Source organism: Vicugna pacos, chromosome 10 (genome assembly GCF_048564905.1).
Source record: "Vicugna pacos chromosome 10, VicPac4, whole genome shotgun sequence".
NCBI classification, from domain to species: Eukaryota; Metazoa; Chordata; class Mammalia; order Artiodactyla; family Camelidae; genus Vicugna; species Vicugna pacos.
Window position 1 is genome coordinate 8,924,812 of NC_132996.1, and position 19,905 is coordinate 8,944,716.

A 19,905-nucleotide genomic window follows, 5' to 3' on the forward strand; every position below is an offset into this window, starting at 1 on the left:
GATTGGATAGAGACAGTGTGTGTGTGTGTGTGTGGGAATGTGTAGTTTGTATCGTGTATTAGTTTCCCTAGGGCTACCATAACAAGTATCAAAAAGTCTTGTCTCATAGCTTTGGAGGCTACAAGTCCAAAATTAAGATGACAAGAAGGTCATGCTCTCTCTGAAAATTGTATGGCCAAATCCTTCCTTACCTCTTTGGAGTATCTGATGGTTTGCCTGTGATCCTCCACTTTCTTTGGCTCCAAGTTGCAGAATTTCAATCTAAACCCCTCATGTGTCTGCTTCACTTCCACTCTGCTCATCAGGACACCAGTCATATTGGGCTAAGCACCCAGCCTACTCCAGTATGACTTCATCTTAGCTCTTTGCATCTTCAACAATCCTGGTTCTAAATAACATCACATTTGAGGTACTAGGAATTAGGGCTTTAACATATCTTTGAGGGTGGCAAAACTGAACTCATAACATATGGGAAAGTAGGATTCACTGATGAAAGGTCCTATGTTCTCCCAGTTACCACCATCAAAGCACACTCATGAAAAAGTCTTGAGATTAGTAATTAGATTTATGGATGTGGGGGGGGATATTTATCAATCATCAATTTGAAAATGAACTAATACCATTTGTGATAATTTTGTTCCGTGAAGTAATCCAAAGTATGTTAGTGTAAAAGATATTCAATGCAGCATTATGTGAGGTCTGAAAAAATTCCCATTTCCAGAGATCTAAATCAAGGCAAAGAGAGGTACATTTGATTTTCAAAAATTACAGAACTTCTGAGTTGAAAGACTAAGAGTGCAGTCATTTTGAATCCAAAATTCCTGCTCTTTCTATAAAAATATTACTGCATTCGGAGATATCTGATGTTCACAAAATTCTTAGGACATATGAGAAGGAGATACAGACAATCTATTATAAATGAACACAAGTATATGTATGAATATTGTGACAAAATTTGAATAGTAGATGATTCATTTATATTTATTTTGATTAAACCATAAAATAAGGATCAGCAATGCCTGCAGGGAACTGCATTTTGTGTTAGAAAATAACAAATTGCTCTCCTCTGACAGTTAAGTATATTAGAAGTTTGCCCAAGAATATTTGTCATCTTTGTTGAACTTTGAGACCTCAGACAGCTGATTTTTAAAAGAATTTAGCACATTCACAATGGGATGTCATAACACGTCTTTTTAAAACATGTCATAGACAAGAATAATTATTCTTTCTTGATGGGCTAATCCATTGTGAATGAATATGATTTTAAGAAAATATGTAGATAGAGAAACACAATCAAAATTAATTATGAATATACAGAAAAATTTCTTTTTGTTCATGGTACAGTAATTATTTCTTTCGAAGATCTTTTGAAAGGTAAGAAATAATGAAGCTAATTTAACATTATCAAATGTCACAGAGTGTCTTCAACTGAAGTCAAAATTTGGAACCCAGATTTTGGTGACAGGTATTATTATGTTTGTTCTCCCAGGTTTATGTGCAAAGGATTATTTTTTTTTAATCCAAAGGGACGCTCAATAAAAATAATTAAATAAATGGCATAGCTTTTGTTCTTTTACCTGGACAAGGCATTATTGTGATTTTTTTATGAAAAAAAGAATAGCTAAACAGAAAAACAGAAAAACTCTAAAAGACTTTGGAAAAGTGAAACATTGTGACATAATTTTGGTATAAAGGAGCGTTCCTTACTGATAGGTTAGTTTTTCAGCTTTAAAGAGTCACAGGCAAAATGTATTTTTCTTTCCAGCAAAGTACCTGCTGTCCTAGCTCCTTCGGTTATGCCTGAAGAGATAGCATGAATATTGATTTTATTTTCAATAATTCTTCAAGCTTTATACATCAGGAGGCATCTGGGATATGAGATCAAACTAAAGCACAAGGCAACCAGTTATTAGGTTTAGTCACTTTTAAAATCCTTCCTTGGAAACTTCATTTCCCGGCTGCATGTTGGACTACATACTCACATTGACGTTCTCCCCTCCCTCAACCTTCTCACTTAATGCAACATAATATGCTGAAAAGATATCTTAATGTAACATCTTCTTTAATATATTCATGAGTTGGTACTGAAGTCAGTCATACTCAGTTAAGCAGGCATTAAAGGCATTTGCCAACCCCAATGCATTTAAACAAAGAGAGTTTACAGACAGGTGTGGTTTGCAAGAAAAAAAAAACAAAGTCCACACAAGTGAATGCAAGGTTTAAGGTTTAATAAACACCTTTTTGTAAAACTAAGTCCCAAATGGGTTAGAAAGAATAAGGTAGCAACGCAAAAATCTCTCTCCACATGGAGATTATATTCTAATGAGGTGAGGGCACAAGCAATAAATAAAATAATACACAGTTTCTCTGCTAGTGAGGTAAGCTATGGAGGAACTATAAAGCAGCATGAGGGATCAGAAGTGTATTAAGTCGATGTGCTAAACAGCTTGGTCAGAGAGAGCTGGCTTAAACTAGGACACTTGAGGGAAGATCTGAAGCAGATAAAGGAGTGAGCCATGGGATGTCTTGGAGGTTGTGCTTCAGGCAAAGAGAAGAGCCAGTGCAAATGTGTCAGTGGCCCTTGCATTTTGGAGAGAAAGTGAGGAGGCCAGTATGGCTGGAGAGCGATTAAGAGGGTTAATGGTGTAAGTCACCTGATTTGACATATATTTTCATATGGCCACTCTAATTTAAAAAAAAAAAAAATCAAACAGTGATGCAGAGGAAGAATAGGCTTTGTTAGACCAGTGAAGGCTACTGCGATTAACCAGTGAGGCTCAGAGCAGATTGGTTCCAGCATGGGTGAAAAAACTGGCTGGATTCCAGATATGTTTTAAAGTTAAAAACAATGGAATTTAGTAATATGTTGGCTGTACAATTCGAAAGAAAGAATAAAGTTAAGATTACTCTAAGATTTTGCCTGGTGAAGAGAACAAATGGTGTTGCCACTAACAGATTGAGAAGAGAGCAAAATTTGGAAAAGGGGATCAGAAGTTCAGTTTTGGACCAAACAAATTTGCAATGAGCACATGTAGATGGTTGGATAAATAAGTACGGGGAGAGGGCTAGGCTAGAAACAAATGTAAGATAGCAACCTCTGGTTAGTATTTGAGCCATGAGATTGGATGAAATTTCCAAACAAGTGAGATTCCATAGAGAATATAAGTGAACCAAAGACTGAGACCTGGTAGAGGCCACATTCATCTCCAATACGAAGAAGACTCAGCAGAAAAGAAATGTTTGATGTTTCAAAAGAAACGGAGGATAAGCATTGCTGGGACTACATTCTTGAGTATGCATGACAAGTCGAGATTAGAATGAAGCCACCTAGCACCCATTCTTGCTGACAGGAGGTAAGGCAGGGTAAAATGCATGGCAGCAATGACACTGAAGTCAAAAGGTTTGTGCTTAGCATCAAAAAAATAGACCCTTCATTGGTTAGAGGATGTATCTATATTTCATATGCTTTGCCTTCATTGACTCATTCTTTCCCTTCACTCCTGCTGAATAAATATTTTCCTGAATTTCGTGTTAATTATGTATATTTTTTTGCTTTCTTTCGTGGATTTCACCATTTATGTATCTATCATGAATAGAAGTATTTGCCTTGGTGGGCATTTGCCTGATCATAACCTAATCACCTTCACACCGTCTCACACGGAACTAATGTAATGTAGAACCAATTGTTACTCAATATCTCAGTCTCTCAGAGTCTGTTTCTTCAAAACACCTATCTCAGGATGTTGCTTTGAAAATTTAAGTCCATAAACATAGAAAAAATTGCTCTAAAGTACTGTATAAATTTTATTATGATGTGTATTTATTTCAAGTGATTAAGAGGAGAAAAACAATGAGGTGGTAAACTGCGTTATGAATGCTTAAAAAGCTGCCCACACTTGTAACCTTAACTCCTTTGGCTACATTTGCGTTTAACTTTAAAATCTGCTGGCTAGATTTTCACAGATCAAATAAGGAAATGTCCTAAAAAATTCAAAACACACCGTTACTAAAAAAAATCTTGACATTGGAATACATTTTCACGCATTTTCCAATCTTCTTTCACTTTATTCTGAGAGATGTTTTCCAAAGCCAAGCTTCCTGCTCTTTGTGTCAGATTTCCCCCTGTCTGTCACCTGCAGCTCTCCTCTTCAGTTCAGTCTTCTATTCATGTAACTGTGATCACCAAGGAGGCAGAAGAATATACATATATATATATGTATATAACATCTCTCAGTTACATTAATTTATTCAGTAATTTAAAAGATGGATAATTCCTATTTGTGTGCGTGTGTTTCCATACCATCAAACAATGCAGGAAAGATATTGGTGATCTGACAGTCAAGATTTAGTGAAAATGGAGATTCAAGGATAAAAATATGAAGTCAGCATAGACGACAGTTATTGAAGAAGTAGGCAAGTGATCTAATGAGGGCTATGTAGATAAAATAAGTGATCGAATTTTGAATGTTTGAATTAGGTTGGTAGGTGAGCCTTTTTTCCCCTATTTTTTTAATCAAATTATACAAATAAATGTTATTGGACAAAGTTATAAATAAACTCATAGTTCTGCAATATATCTTTTCTTGTAGTTTATCCTTACAAAACTACTGTATCCATAATGTTCATAGGCAATCCAAATATGCTAATATTTTTCTCTTTAAAGATCTTTATTATTTTCCCTTCATATCATTCAAAACTTTTCTAAATTTTGTTCTTTTGACTTAATCTTTTCAGGGAAGAGGAGCAAATTTCAACCATTATCTCCTTTAACAACTAAAACTTGACAGGTATCAATTTTAAACCATTTACCCTCGTATTTCTGACATGAAGAAACAAAACAAAGCAAAACGAAACTTAGTGGTCATGCAAATGGCAAGCAAGACTCCAAGACACCAAAACCGGTCCCTTTAGCCCTGTCGTGGAGACATGAAATGATGGCATTCACTAAAGTGCATTATCTGATTAATTATGCTGAAGGCATCAGTTAAATTAGATCTGGTCAAATAAAGCCAGACATGGAGTCATCCAATTTAGCTATTAAAAGATTGTTAAGTACATTTACTAATGTTATTTTGTTTGAGGAGCCAGTTCTTCATACAGATATTTTAAAGTCCAGAATTTTTTTTTCATCCATCTCCCAAAACAACAGAATGACCAATAATAGTCATGAAAACAGAGGCTTATAAAAGCAAATCCATATAAACAGAAGCAATTGCCTTTGAAAATAAGGAACCACCAAATGTGATTACAGGTTGCCTTTCTTCTCAGCATCCCGGATGAGGCAAGTTCTGTCACGTTGGTTTATTGATGTCAGTTTGCTGAGCTTTTTAATATTTTATTCCATTTAATGTTTATTTTATTATATTTTTAACTGTAGGGTATTTTTAATATGAGACTCAAAAAGGGGTCTTTTGTAAATTAAATTATTAATTATAATAAAGTCATAAGGAACTATTCCATAATGAAAGGATACATTAACAATTTATAATAAAAACAATTTATGGCAATGTATTGATCTTCTGAAAACAGAAAGAACACTATTTAGAAAGAAAAGGAGAGGTGGATAGGACAAAAGGCCAAGAAGATAGCTCTTAAGAATTGAAGTATAAAGGATTTCAAGACTAACTACTATAGGCAGCATTTCTAAAACCAAACCTTTAGATATAAAGCTCTTATTTAAAAGGGCAAAACAAATGTCAGATTCAGTCTCCATTTTTAGCATTGTTTATCACACATATCTTTGTTTTTATTCTTAATGTAACTTTAAAATATATTAATAGGCACCGTCTGTACTTCCATTTGGCCTAACCTCTACTTTAAGTTCACAAACACAATATAATGTTGTTAGTATAGCTAAGGTGATTAAGAATGGTAACTGAGTTAGTTAACCATTATCTCACCTAGACATGAGCTGCTTTTTTACATTATTATTATTACTATGAAACTTCCAAAATGATTGAAATCTTTTGTGTCTAGACAGGGAGGTCTACAGAGGTCGATGGGCTTTGAGGAGCAATGGCCAGATTGGGGATGGCTAAGTCAACCTTAAGGATTGGAAAAGTCGAAAGCAGCCCTGAGAAGCCAGAACTTGGATACAGTGAATAGCAAGGATCACAGCATGAAGTGCAATAGACATCAGGAAGAGTGGTAACACCAGGCAGAGAAATTTGTGAGTGCAGTACAAACGGTGTGCCCAAATGGGAAAGGAGAAAAGAAACATGGCGATCTGGAGGAACAAATGCCAGTGCAAAGTAACAGGGCAGTAGTTAACACGCACAAGGAATAAGAAAGTATTTTCACATTAGGCTAACAATTTTTTTCTTCTTCTTAGTATCACTTAGGATGCTTTTGAGTCCTAACATCAAAACGTCTCCAAAGTGAAGTGGTTTAAAAATAAGCAATGAAACAGTTATAAAATGTGCCACTTTAAGAGAGCATCTAAACTCTGGTATTTCAGATATATATATAATCTATCTAGTATATTATATATGATATACTTATTTTGTGTATATATGATACATACAGATGATGGAGATATATACATATATATAAAATTCTGGATATGATATATTCAGTACCCTTGAAACAGTATTTCAACAAAGGTTACCAATGGCAAATATCAGTGAATCAGGTGCACCCCGGGTCACTTGTGCTTATGCTACAGGCTCCCATAAGTTCAGGCTAATAAACTAGTCTAGAGGATGTCATGCATTCACTGGTTTGGATGTGTTAGAATCTCCCTCTGAACACAGAGGTGAGGGGGATAACTGGAGAAAATTGAGGCTTTGGGAGTTAAGAGAAAGGAGGGAAATGATTGGATGATCTGTGAAGTATGAAAAATTGGCTTGCTTGATTGAGGGTAGGAGCAAGAACTCGAACTTGGAGGAGAAAATGATATGACTGGAAGGAAGAATTTTGGCTATTTGGTTAACAGAATTTTCTTTGGAATGTGGTCAACCTGGGTACAAATTATGGCTCTGCCGTTTTTCATATTTGAGACCTTGAGAAATCATTTAGCCTTTCTACAACTTTTCCCTCGTTTCCAAATAAGAATAATACGACTTACATCTTGTGGAATTAAACTCTATAATGTACATAAAACACTGGAATAAAATCATGCCTGGCCCATAGCAAATGAAAGCAACTATTTTATTGTTGTTTTATTGTTGTTGCTTACTAACTATTTTATTACTACCTTTTATTATATTTGTATTATCCTCTTTTGTTGTTTTTAGATAAACCTTTGCAAAAAAAGAAAAAGGAAATCCTGATTAGTTAGGGAAGAAGAGATTCCAAAATATAGATGCAGAGATAAAGAAGGAAGTTAGAAGAACAAATCACAATCAAAAACAGCTCCTACATATTTATTAGCAGTAGTGATATTTGAGATGAGCAAGAAGAAAGAAGGGCTTCCCAGGAGTGAGCATGGTAAAGAGGTCAAAGACTAATCAGGACAAAGATGTGCTGTGAGAGACTATTAGCATATATCTGCTCCTTGTTAGTGGGCACATGTAAGATGCTCTTTCCAAAAAGCCACATCAGGTTCACCACATATTTAACATCACATTTACAGTATACTACTATTTTTTAAATTTAATTTAGTTTCCTAATGCCTACAAATTTATTTTTGAATTTAGATTTCTGATTTTTTTCATTGGGGGAAAATCATGGAGAAGTAGAGACTTGACCATTAATAACATTTTCTCCATCAGGAAAATAGTGTGTTGGGAAATATTAACGAGGATTACGAATATCTGAAGAAACTAATAGTCATTTCACAACCACTGGCGACTCCACCAGGAGCATAAGCAGAATATGTATTTAATTGTGTGATGTAACGTGTTCTTAGCTCAGTGACTGGTCCTGAGGGGCAGGCGATCATGTCAAGTGTAAAGGAATCAGAAGATACAGCCAAGTTAAAGAGCTTAAATTTTCTACCTAACGTTTCTCCGGACAGAGTTACACGGCACACTTGAAACAGCACGACAACAACAACAAGAGGAATACCATCACAATGTTAATTCCTGTGGAAATCAATGAAATATGCCTAAATATTGGTCTGGAGTCAAAGCAGAATTTACTTGGTAATTATTTTTTTAAATGGAGAAAACCTAACGTAAAATGACTTCAATAATTTCAAAGATAATTACAGATATCTACCCTTGTCACAATCCCTGCTTTTCCTTATTTCTAGCAATTATTAATTAGTAATATTCAACAATTTATAAGGGTAGAAAAAAGTCACACTACACAGAAAAGCTTATATTCATAAATAATATATTTTCTTGTAGTCTTATGTTAAGAATTACATATAGCTTTATACTTTCTTTAATCAAAAAAGCTTCCAAATGATTCAAACATGAAAACTATCATACAGATTTCAACCTCCGACTACTTTCAGTTAGTCTATATTTTACTATGTTCCAGTTTCTAAGCCGTTTTATATGTAATGTCCATATGTCTACACAATGTAGTGGATGTTGCTAAGAAAAGCCACAGGAGAGGAATCGTTTCATTTCTCCCATTTTAATGGGCAGAAGGAAGATTGCAAGGCTGCGATAAACCTCAAAAGTTCTCCTACGAGCCAGGACCCAAAGAGTGTATCACAGCTTGTCAAGATCTCTGAAGGCAATTGCTTGTTCCAGTTTCCTATTATAATAGCGGCAAAGCCTCTGCAAGGTCTCGTGATCAGAAACATTGATTTATTCCCGTCACAGGCGTTCAGTCTTCCTCTAGCTTTTAATTAAATCCCACTTACATTCTTCTTTGCCATGTACCCTTTCTGTTATACATAAGATAAAGCCGGTGCTGAATCTAATCACCCTCCATGCTGCATGACTGTGGCTCTGCTGTAGGAAAAGGAGGGGAGTATTCGGCCACTGTAAATTCACACCACAACTGATTGCTAAATTAAGTACATTAAAACTGCCTACAGTGTGAATCCCTGCAACAAATCTTTCTAGTGCGATTTTAACTCTACTTAATGTATTTTAACTCTATGTGGATTTGGTTATATGGTTCTTCAAAGTAGAACGTAGTATGTGTGTTAACTTTATCACTTAATACTTTGAGACCCAGATGTGTCTAAAACCTTGATGTTGAAGAAGATAAATTTTCTTTAAATACAGTGAATCTGATGAATAAATGACTGCATGGTAGAAAAGTGTCTCGGTTGAATATAGAGTCAGGATTTTTATCCTGGTTGTGCCATTCATCCTCAGAATAACCAAAGGCAATTTATGTAACATATCTAAGCTTTTCTTCTGTGTAGCTGGAAAAAAAACACAATACATACCTTGCAGTGTTGCTGTAAAAATAAGATAATTCATACAATCTGCTCAGCATTCAGTGAATGATCAATATCAATGATTACTAGTGTTTTTATGATTATTGAACTTACGGCCATAAGGTTTTCAATCGGTGGATTTTTTTCAGCAATTGTTTTGTTTCAGAATTGCTTTCTTTTACTAACTTATTTAGAGCTCATTTCTGTCACAATTTGACTATGATCTAATTCTATAATCAACTTAGTAATTAGCATCCTTACCTGAATATAATAAGTAAAATACAATATTTCATATTGCATGTAATCATTTTTCCATCAAAATAGACATTATTTGGTTATCTGCGTCTCTTCATTATCATGGCTACTTGGAGGTAACTACGTATTTATCAATAAGTAAGTGTATTTTATGTCTCAAATACATTTGAATAAGTATAAATAACTGTTCATCATTAATGCTATACTAGAATTTTTTATCATTAGTATGATTAAGTCTATTTTCAATAAATCTGTAGCCAAAAATACCATGTAAGTTATGAAGACTGACTCACTCATCTAGGAGTCTAAAGGGTGGATTCTCAGAAAGACTCAGCACATTTTTTTTTCTACTTGTGATGTGTCTATCTCAAGGCATTAATAATTAAAAAGGAAATAATTCCATAAAAATTTTAGACATCATAGACTAAATTATATTTCCAAAGATAAAATTGAACATAGTTAAAGAGTAAAATATTTAAATGTAAATATTTTAATGAAAAGATCATGGGATATATGTTATTTCTTGACATCTACACTTAACCAAAACAGTCAACAACTAGGAAAATCTTGTTCACACATTCAACCTCTTTTCTGATTTTGGCTTTATTATGAGACCTTATCATATTACAAACCTTAAATGCAATCAGAATGCTACCCTTCAATTTAATTCTAAATCTGTTTCCAAAATTACCCCTTTTCTAGATTCCTACAGCATCTGTGATGTGAAAAATTACAGAAGACGGAAAGTGATGTTGAGACTACACAGTCACAGATGGGAATCTGAACTCTCTTCTCAGGCCTATTAATCGATCAAACTCCCTCACAGAAGAACGTGACCACAAATTCACAATGTGGCGAATCAGCATGTCGGCAGCTGAGCATGATCCTTGCTGGTGACCACACCAAAGGTGACCTGGTAAAATACAATCGAATACAATGAAGTCATGTGTAAACGTTAGCATTGCCGTTAAAGTCAAAAGAGATGCATTCCTGACCAAGACTCCTTCACTTAGTACTTTATTCCTGGATCAGGTACTAGTGAACGTGGAGTCTGAGACCCGAGCTCATGACTTTTTACTTCCAGGACAAGACAAACGTTTGTTTCGGATACTGCAGCTTACAAAGCACAGCACCCAATAAGTGTGCATCTAAATCATCCAAGATTTAGTTTCTTTCATGTAAATAAAGTTAATAACACTCCCTAAAAGTTAATCTGATAATTTGCATAATGCATGAAAAAATGATCTTAACTATAAAGTTCTGTCCACATGAGAAGTGTCCTTTTCCCGGGATGTCATTTATACAATGGCATTTTGTGTTGACAAACACAAAATACACTCTGACATAAAATCTCCAGCACCAAGAAAGGAAATACCAAAGAAGCAGTTAGAAAACAATTTGAAGTAGAATTCATTTGATTTTTCTCAAGTTCTTAAAATGATATCCTCTGCTTTTTATTTGAGTATATAGCTGACATTCTGCTGCTAAGCTTCTTCAATGCATTCTGCTAGGCAATTCCTTTGAAGTCAGATTATGTATTCCTTATTTAAAACTCCAGTGCTTGTGTTAAGCTGAGACATAGCTACCTTTGAGAGTAAAAAAAATATATCTCTATATACGTAAAATATATATGAAGGGAACACAGTGCTAAATATCTTACTGTCATTAAAGCTCTTTTTTCCTCATAGGGAAGACCACAGGAACTGTCACATAAACTCCCAACTTGCAACTATAAATTTTGTAATAGACGTGGGCAAAAACAGAAATGTTAATAAGATGGTCCATTTCAAATTTTGTGATTCTGTGTTATTTAAAGGGACAGCAGGAATTGTGACATAAACACACGGCCCATTACATAGGAACTTCAATCTACCCTGTCCATGAACAGGTTAAAATCTTGCTTTGCCTTCAGCTATCTTTCTACTTTCCCTGTTATAAAGAAAAAAATGCAAAACAACATCATGAAAGAAATGACAAAACAAAAGAAAGTCACTGTAAAGTACACATCAAAGGCATCCAATTAACACAAAATTTTCTAACAAATAATGAAATTCTTAAAAACTTCTTGTGTTACATAGAAAATGTAACAGCTGCCATAAAATCACCTCAAATCTAACAAATATTTAGCATTTTTTCCACATTACACTAAAAGCCAATATATTAATAAAAAAGAAGCTGAAGCATGAACACTAAGGGTGAAGTACAAAATTGTTTTTGTCATTCCAGTCAGAATTGTTTTCTATATTTAAAAAGTTATAATAAAATCTCCCTGTTATATTCATGCCTACACCTTTTTCCTTTTTTCTTTTTTTTTTTAACTTTTATTTGATGTCATTAAATGATGCTTGGCTTAAGGAAGTCTTCCTCTGTTGTCTGCACTCTCCTGAAATCTAATCACAAAATAGGATTTGAACTGAGCCTACCATGCTTTATCTCTATACTGAAAATAACATCTACATTAATAGTATATACTATATACAACATAATATGCATTGGAAAGAAAACTTATAAAGAATTATCACAAACCTCTGAATTATAAAGGATTTATTTATTCTATTTTTTTTTTAGGGTAAAACAAAATAGTTTAGTTTTGCCAGGTTTTGAAAATTTGCCTAAATGTAGTCATATGATATGTTCTCTTCTGTGGCTTCTGAGTGGTATTTCATTGTATGAATATAACACAGCTTTTTACCCCTTCCATTTCTTCCATTGGATGTTTGGGTTGTTTCCATTTTAACGCTATTATAAATACTGCTTCAGGCACATTGTATATGCTCATTAGAAGATGAGATTTTATAGGATAAACCCTAAGAGTGGAAGAGCTGGGTCATAAGTTGTACATCTCATCTTGTTCAAATAATGTCAAAAAGGTGTGTATATGTGTGTGTTTGTGTGTCTGCAAATTACAAAAGATATGTGAATCTCATGAATTCTGTTTATTAGTTCAGAAAATGATGCTTTGTCCTGATGATATGCTGAGATGTGTGACTTACGTGCTTTTAGATTATTTAAATGATACCGTTTTTTAAAGTCGTTGTATCAGTCTTTGCTGGTTTGAAATTTATTTATTTTTCTTGTCTTTTCCCCTTTTAAAATTTTCTAGTCTCAGGAAAACACTAATGCTACTGGCCTTTTCAATATTTTCTGATTATTAGGTGATATCTTTCCTGGGCATGTTAATTTAACATGTATTGAATGAAAAAAAAAAGGGTGTAAGTAAAAATAAGTAAGTCTCCTCTTTCTAAAACTCTCCACAGGTTTACCCACAAAATATACAGGAATGGAGAGAATAAAAGTTATTGTCCTGTTTCATTTGCTTGAACGAAGTGACCTACCATCTATTAAAAACACTACATTCTGAAATGAAACCTTGTTAACTTAAATCAGTGATTAGACATGAGTTATGATATTATAGTTTGTATGTACTGTGACACATTTCATTGTAAGAACTGAGTGGAGAAATCACCCTTTCAAAGTCTCAGTCCCAAAATCACAAACAGAACTTTTTGATTTTGCAATTTGTGATAATATAATTGTTTCCAAATTAGTAGTACCAACAAGAACATAAACTTATGGCTTTTATTTTCTATGCAAGAATTGTTATCTGTGGGATCCTGAATAGATTTCATAAGCTTTCTGAGCCAATTTCTTATCTATGAGCATAACATATCTATAATCCTTCCCTAAAGTTTAGGTGTGATTATAAAATGTGTTCCTGTGCATAAAAGACACCTAGTGAGTTGTAAAAATTTAGTACGGAATCAAAATATCTTAGCTCTCCTCACCACAATGTCTTGAACAAGTTAAGTATTAAAATCAGCTTTTAAGAACATTCAAAAAGATCATTGTCATGCCAGCGCAGATTTTAAGAATTTATAAACTTGAATACACATAATCAATTTAATTATAATCTTGTCATCTTTCTTCAGAAGAACATACTTTAATTATTCACAGGACTAAGTACCATTCACACGTAAAAAGGACCCCAGACTTGGAAAGAATCATTACCTTAGGATTGAAAATAAAATATCTTTTTATAGAGGATAATGTTTGCATTCAGCAAACTGCGCACAGCAGCTAATGCAAGTGGAATTCAGAGGGAAAGATGCAAGTTTAAAAATATCTTTCTATAAAAAAAAAGGAAGAAGGAGGAGAATAGAAATAGAATTCCGTAGGGATGCAGTGTGCAGTAAAATTTGAGACCCATAGTGAGGAAGTCTATGGAAATCAGTGAATAACAAAAGGTCCCTGATTAATGGTGTCCACGTAGCTTCTGTAGATCCATCTGACATTTTTCTATGTAGAGCATCCAATTTGGAATCAGGTTGGAACCATAATCTATACAGTTGTGCGGTTCTTTTACTTTCTACTTTTTATTCAATGGCATAGATGAATTTCAGAAAGCCTGTATGAAAGAGAGAAAAAAGCACTAAGTAAAAACTGTAAGTCATTTTTGAGAGAAGTGTCAAAAATTCAGCTGCAGAAAAAAAAAATAAAGACACAGTTCGGATTCATTTTTTAAAACCCTGAATTTTTCTATATTTATTTTGACAACATATATCTCAAGCTTATGCCTGAAGAAAATTAAGGGAATGGCATTATTTATCCTGTCATTTCAATCACAATAAAATTGTTCTCATAGTTATAGTTTTATCAAGAAAATCATTTACAAATGTTTGGTATACAAGGAGAAAAAGTCCAGCTGTATATACAAGTGTATACAGTGGGAAAAATTAATAGGTTGTGTCCAGTCTCATTGGTGTTTATGATTTAAACCTTGCCTAATATTCAACTTTTAAAAAATCTAAAATAAAAAAGCTTAATAATGTTACATAATAATGTCATATTCAGATAATCCAAGACGATGTTCCTATTAGCAGTTACTTACTAGGAACTTGAGGTTTCCATTCAGATTTTGGTAGGCAGATGCCGTTACATTGCAAGAACATTCTGTCAGTTAGTTGGCCTTTATAAATATCTGCAGAAAATTAAAATTGGAAACAAAATAGAAACTGATATATATCCCCAAATGTACGGGAAACGTTTATTTTTAGTATTTGCAGAGAAGTTTTTCAAATGTTATTCATTATTTTATTGATTTATTTTTTATAAAAATCTTAAGCAATAATACATTTAAATATAATTGTTTAGACATGTCCTAAGTAATAAAGCACTGTAACTCCCCTCACACACATATTATATCCTTAAGATGTACTTGTTTTATATTTAAAACATCAAACCAGCTGGAAATTTGATGATTTACATAAGAAAAATTGGCAATTGAAAATTATCCTATGTTTGTACTGTTTGCTAAGTTAGTAAAAATAATAATAAAAAATAAAAATGGTTAACCGTGTTTTAACTTGTATCATATATGTGGGTTTAAAAATATTTGAGGATCTTTAACGTTATCTTTATTTCAGTCTGTCTATTCTTTTTAAAACTCTATAATCTGAAATTAATTTTATTTCTTATATTTTTCCATAAATGTCAATTTATTCAAGATGATTTCTAGGAAACTTAAATTATTTATGTTGTAAGGAAGTGAAGATCTTGGCTATTTAAAAAAGTAAGTTTTACACATTCTTAACTTTAGCACAACTGAATTATACACACCCCTCCAAAAGCAACAGTAAAATGTCACAGCCATGATTTGGTCTCTTATCTCCGTAGTGTGTATATGTGTTGTGTAGTGCGGGAGGGGAGAACACTGAGTGGAAGGGTGAAAGCCATGAGGACTTAAATACTTTGAGAAAGTCTGTGAAGGGATTTTGATCATTGTTTTCATTGTTTCTGTCTAAACAGGATTGAAAACCACATACAGTTAATTTTGCAAGGCTTTATACTTTAAAGCTTATAATATCAATCTGCTTTGTTTTTTCTATCATTTATTTATTTATTATTTGGGGGGATAAGAGAACAAAAATAGCACATTGGTTATGGGTTCACTCCAGGAATCATACCACGTGGGTTTGGAATGGATAACATTGGAAGCTCATTATTCTGGCCACTTTGGTGCTTTGCCAGGTGTTGATACATTTAATTGTTAAGGAGGCACATAGCTTCCTGTTTCTGGCCTGTACTATGCCTCAGACGTTCAAATATGGCTAGAGGTGATATTGGATGGAGCTGCCAGGTTGGGAGTTGACAGTTCAGAAACTGTACATAAATGCATTTTTAAAGCAGAATTATAAAGCCGACTGGATTCATAATATTGCCATTTCTTTTTATGTTAATGCCAGGGAAATTATTGGGTAAGAATGGAACTCTGAAAATTGAGTTGGAAACACATGGAGAGATTCACAGGAAGATGAAAATTTTACTCTAAATTTTTCTTGAGAAACATTTGCCAGTAGAGACAGTCCCGTCCCTATTTGAGCAGGTAGAGTCCCATCTGCCCGAAGAAAAATAACGAACAATCATGAGGACGTTGCTTCATAGGAGATGCTAGTCCTCATTAAAATCTGCCCTCAGCATCTCTCATTGCCTCTGTACCTATAACCATTCTAAGAAGCCTATCCAAACATCCCTCCAAAAGCTACTCAGTATCAATTTTCAGTTGTGTTCTTTCCAAATCCCTGACCACAGGCACTACTTTAGATTCTGTCCACTGGGTGGATTTCTCTGACAGGGTCTCTGATGCAACCCTGAGCAGGACTGTATTAAATAGATTTGTATTAGTTAGTAATAATGCTACTCCTGTCCACTTTTGGGTAATGCCAGAATATCATGTAGAACCTTCTATAAATAAGGTCCAATTTTGATTTCTTCAAGCAATGGTTCACAGTGGTCATAGATGTGGACTGACAGAGACATCAATAATACAGGAGAGGCAGACATACGAATTGGAGTCACTTGCCCATGCAAATTGTGTGTGCATTCCAGAACAGCTCAAGTCAGATATTTCAGATATCATTGCCACTCAGTGACAGTGATGTTTTGTGTATCCAACTTTTTGGCCTGTTGTGACAGACACCACTGAATTTGTGGTGAATAGCTCAGGTTATGTGAAATCTCAGTGGACTGTGGCCAAGCTTTGTGTGTGTGTGTGTGTGTGTGTGTGTGTGCTGACTAGGGTCCCACAGCAGACCAAAAGATATTTTCAGAAGCAGAACAGTTGTTCGCAAAGGATGGAATCACTTTGCTCCAAAATGCCCCATCATTCACAAGCCACGTGAGGGCAGCAGAGGCTCCTAGTCTGTCATCTGTCAGCAAAGTGACAGCTCTTCGTTCCATGGGACGCTGAGTCCTGGGCATCCCAGGCCTGGGGGTGGAGCGCACTCCGTCTCATAGACACTATGAACACTGGGGTGCGTGTATGTCTTCGAATTAGAGCATCCTCTCCATATGTGCCCAGGAGTGGGATTGCTGGAGCGTATGGTAAGTCTATTTTCAGTTTTTTAAGGAATCGTCATACTGTTTTCCATAATGACTGCACCAAACTATATTCCCACCAACAGTGTAGAAAGGTTCATAATGCCATTGGCAACAACATGAATGGACCTGAAGATTGTCATACCAAGTGAAGTAAGCCAGAAGAGAAAGAAAAATACCATACGATATCACTTATATGTGGAATATAAAAAAAATGACACAAATGAACTTATTTACAAAACAGAAACAGACTCACAGTATAGAAAATAAACTTACGGTTACCAAAGGTAAAAGGGGATAGGGAGGGATAAATTGGGAGTTTGGGATTTGAAGATACTACTATATATAAACTAGATTGAAAAACAAGGTCCTACTGTACAGCACAGGCAACAACGTTCAATACTTTGCAGTAGCCTATAATGAAAAAGAATATATGTATATATAACTGAATCACTATGCTGTACACCAGAAATTAACACACATTGTAAATTGACTATATTTCAATTTAAAAAATAGTTATGTGAGTAGGATAAGTTTAAACTACAAACAGTAGTCAGGTCTCTGGCACTAGCATTTTTCTTGACTAAATGTGGTCCTTGCCACTTAGCTTCAGAGAACTACTATAATGGGGGAGGTAGCTTGTTCATTAACAAATCTGTAGATTTTTCAAGAAAAACTGGGATGATGGATATTAATGTAAAATCTCCAGATTGGTAAATACTTTCTTTTACAATTTAAAAACACTGATAAGGCCAAACAACACATTTCTAAGGAACATGTTTCAATCTAACTTTGTGGTGTCTGCTCTAAGATGGTAAATTAAAAAATGCATCCCTTCTTTTTTTAGAAATACAAACACTGGTTGCATTGTTTCTAGCATTAACGTTCTCTTGAAGTTAATCAGAAAGAAAAATATACATGTTACATACCAGAAAGAAAGCATAAAGTTTATTTTAAAAATATAAAGTATTATATTTTCAAATCGAATCTAAAAAATGTATACTAAAAATACATTATGAGTAGGTTGGATTATCCCAGGCATGCATGATTCATATCAACAGATTAAAGGGGTAAATAAAATTATTGAAATAGGTATAAAATGATCTATAAAAATACCAAAAATCATGGTAAAAATAAACTTATCTTGAAATAGGAGTGAATTTATTTATTAGGTTAAAGTGTATCAACAAATATTACATATCAAAAGTTATACATATTGAAAAAACATTTTTTAAAGTCAGGAACTAAACAATGGTATCTACCAATCCAACTTCTATTCAGCACTAAACTGGGGGACCTAGATAAAGCAATAAGAAAAAAATATGAAAAAGAAAAATAAAACAATAATAATTTAGGCATTTTCAAGAAAAATTTATTATTCAGAGATTCTGTGATTCTCTACTCAGAACACAATCTACAGTTAAATTATTAAATGAAGAGAAGATTAGTGTTTGCTGTATGTATTATACGCATTTAAAAAATCAAATAATTTTTTATTTTATACTCTAGAAATAGAGGTGTAATTTTAAACTTTTACATAATTTAAAAGCTGTAAAATTATTAGAATAAGTATAATTAAAATATTTATAAAGATTTACAATTAAATGGAGAATTATAGTAGAGTTATTATTTAGAAAGACTCAGTTTTCTAAAGACGCCAATATTGCTTACAGTAACTTATAAAGTCAAGTGAAATTCCATTCAAATCCTTGAAATTTTTATTTCTGTTTATAAACTTTGTAATCAGTTTCTACTTCTTTTAAATGGGAGATCAAAGGACTAAGACAAGCCAGACAATTTTGTAGAGGGTAAAGGCACAAGATATTAAGACTTATCGCAAAGCAATGGTGCGTAATACCACGTAGTTTTGTAACAGGATAAACTAAGACTGATGAAACAAAATAAATGTCAGATGGAATTTTTCATTACATTTGCTGTCATCTCATCCAAGAATCTAAGAATAGTATATTAATGAATGTTATAGATTTACCTAGTGCCCCCCTTGAGGTAATTTGATTTTAACAGAAGGATATGGCAAATATAAAATATAGCAGAAATTTCCCCAGAGAGACTTTAAACTGACCTTTCATGAAAATAATTTAGAATTCCTTATTATGATCATACTGGTACAGCTTCTTGTAATTCCAAAATAGTTAAAGCTTATTTATAGACTTAATACTGGTTACAGCAGAAGAAATATGTAAATGAAGGTAATTCATGTAAAAGTATAAGAGATTTTACCAATAAAATTCAGTGTTCCAAAACTGTCTGTGTCAATTGCAGCAGCACTGAGACAAGTGAACAGTCATTCCAGGTGACTATTTTGAACAAATTCATAATATCTGGATGACAAATTCATGTAGAGTTTTTAAAGTTACAACTTAGATATCTCTTTCTCTGTCTAAGAATTTTACTATCTCTTTCCATCCAAGATGACGCTGTTACGATTTGGACTCAAGTTCATCAGTAAGCAAAAGACAGCTGCCACTGTGAGTTAAATATATTTTGTATCTTTCCAAGAGGGAATTCTGGAAAAGCACATTCAATACAAGGTCAGCAAAACAGTTCTGAGGTTCACAGTTCATTGGGGAAATCAGCAGAAGGGCTGGCTGCAGCGGGAACATATGCTAATCACCTTGGCATCAGTTGCAATTTCTGCCAGGAGGTAACTCAGAGATGCCATTATTAAAAATGCGTCAACCTGAAGTAGTCACCTTCTCGCTCTTAGATTCAAAAGGCCATGCCAGCAACTTAGAGGGATTGATGTTAAAGATAGTGAGACAGGTCAACCAGGAAGGTGAGCTTTAAGAGGGTCTTGCATCCAAGGTAGGCAATAAAGTGCATCTACGTTGCTTTTATTATTCATATTTATCAGAAGTCCCATATCATTTACATGAATGTAGCATAAACTCATTTGTATCATGCTGTCTAACTATACATTTCCAGAGCATATGCTATGTGCTGCAGCCAAAATCTTGAATACATATTTC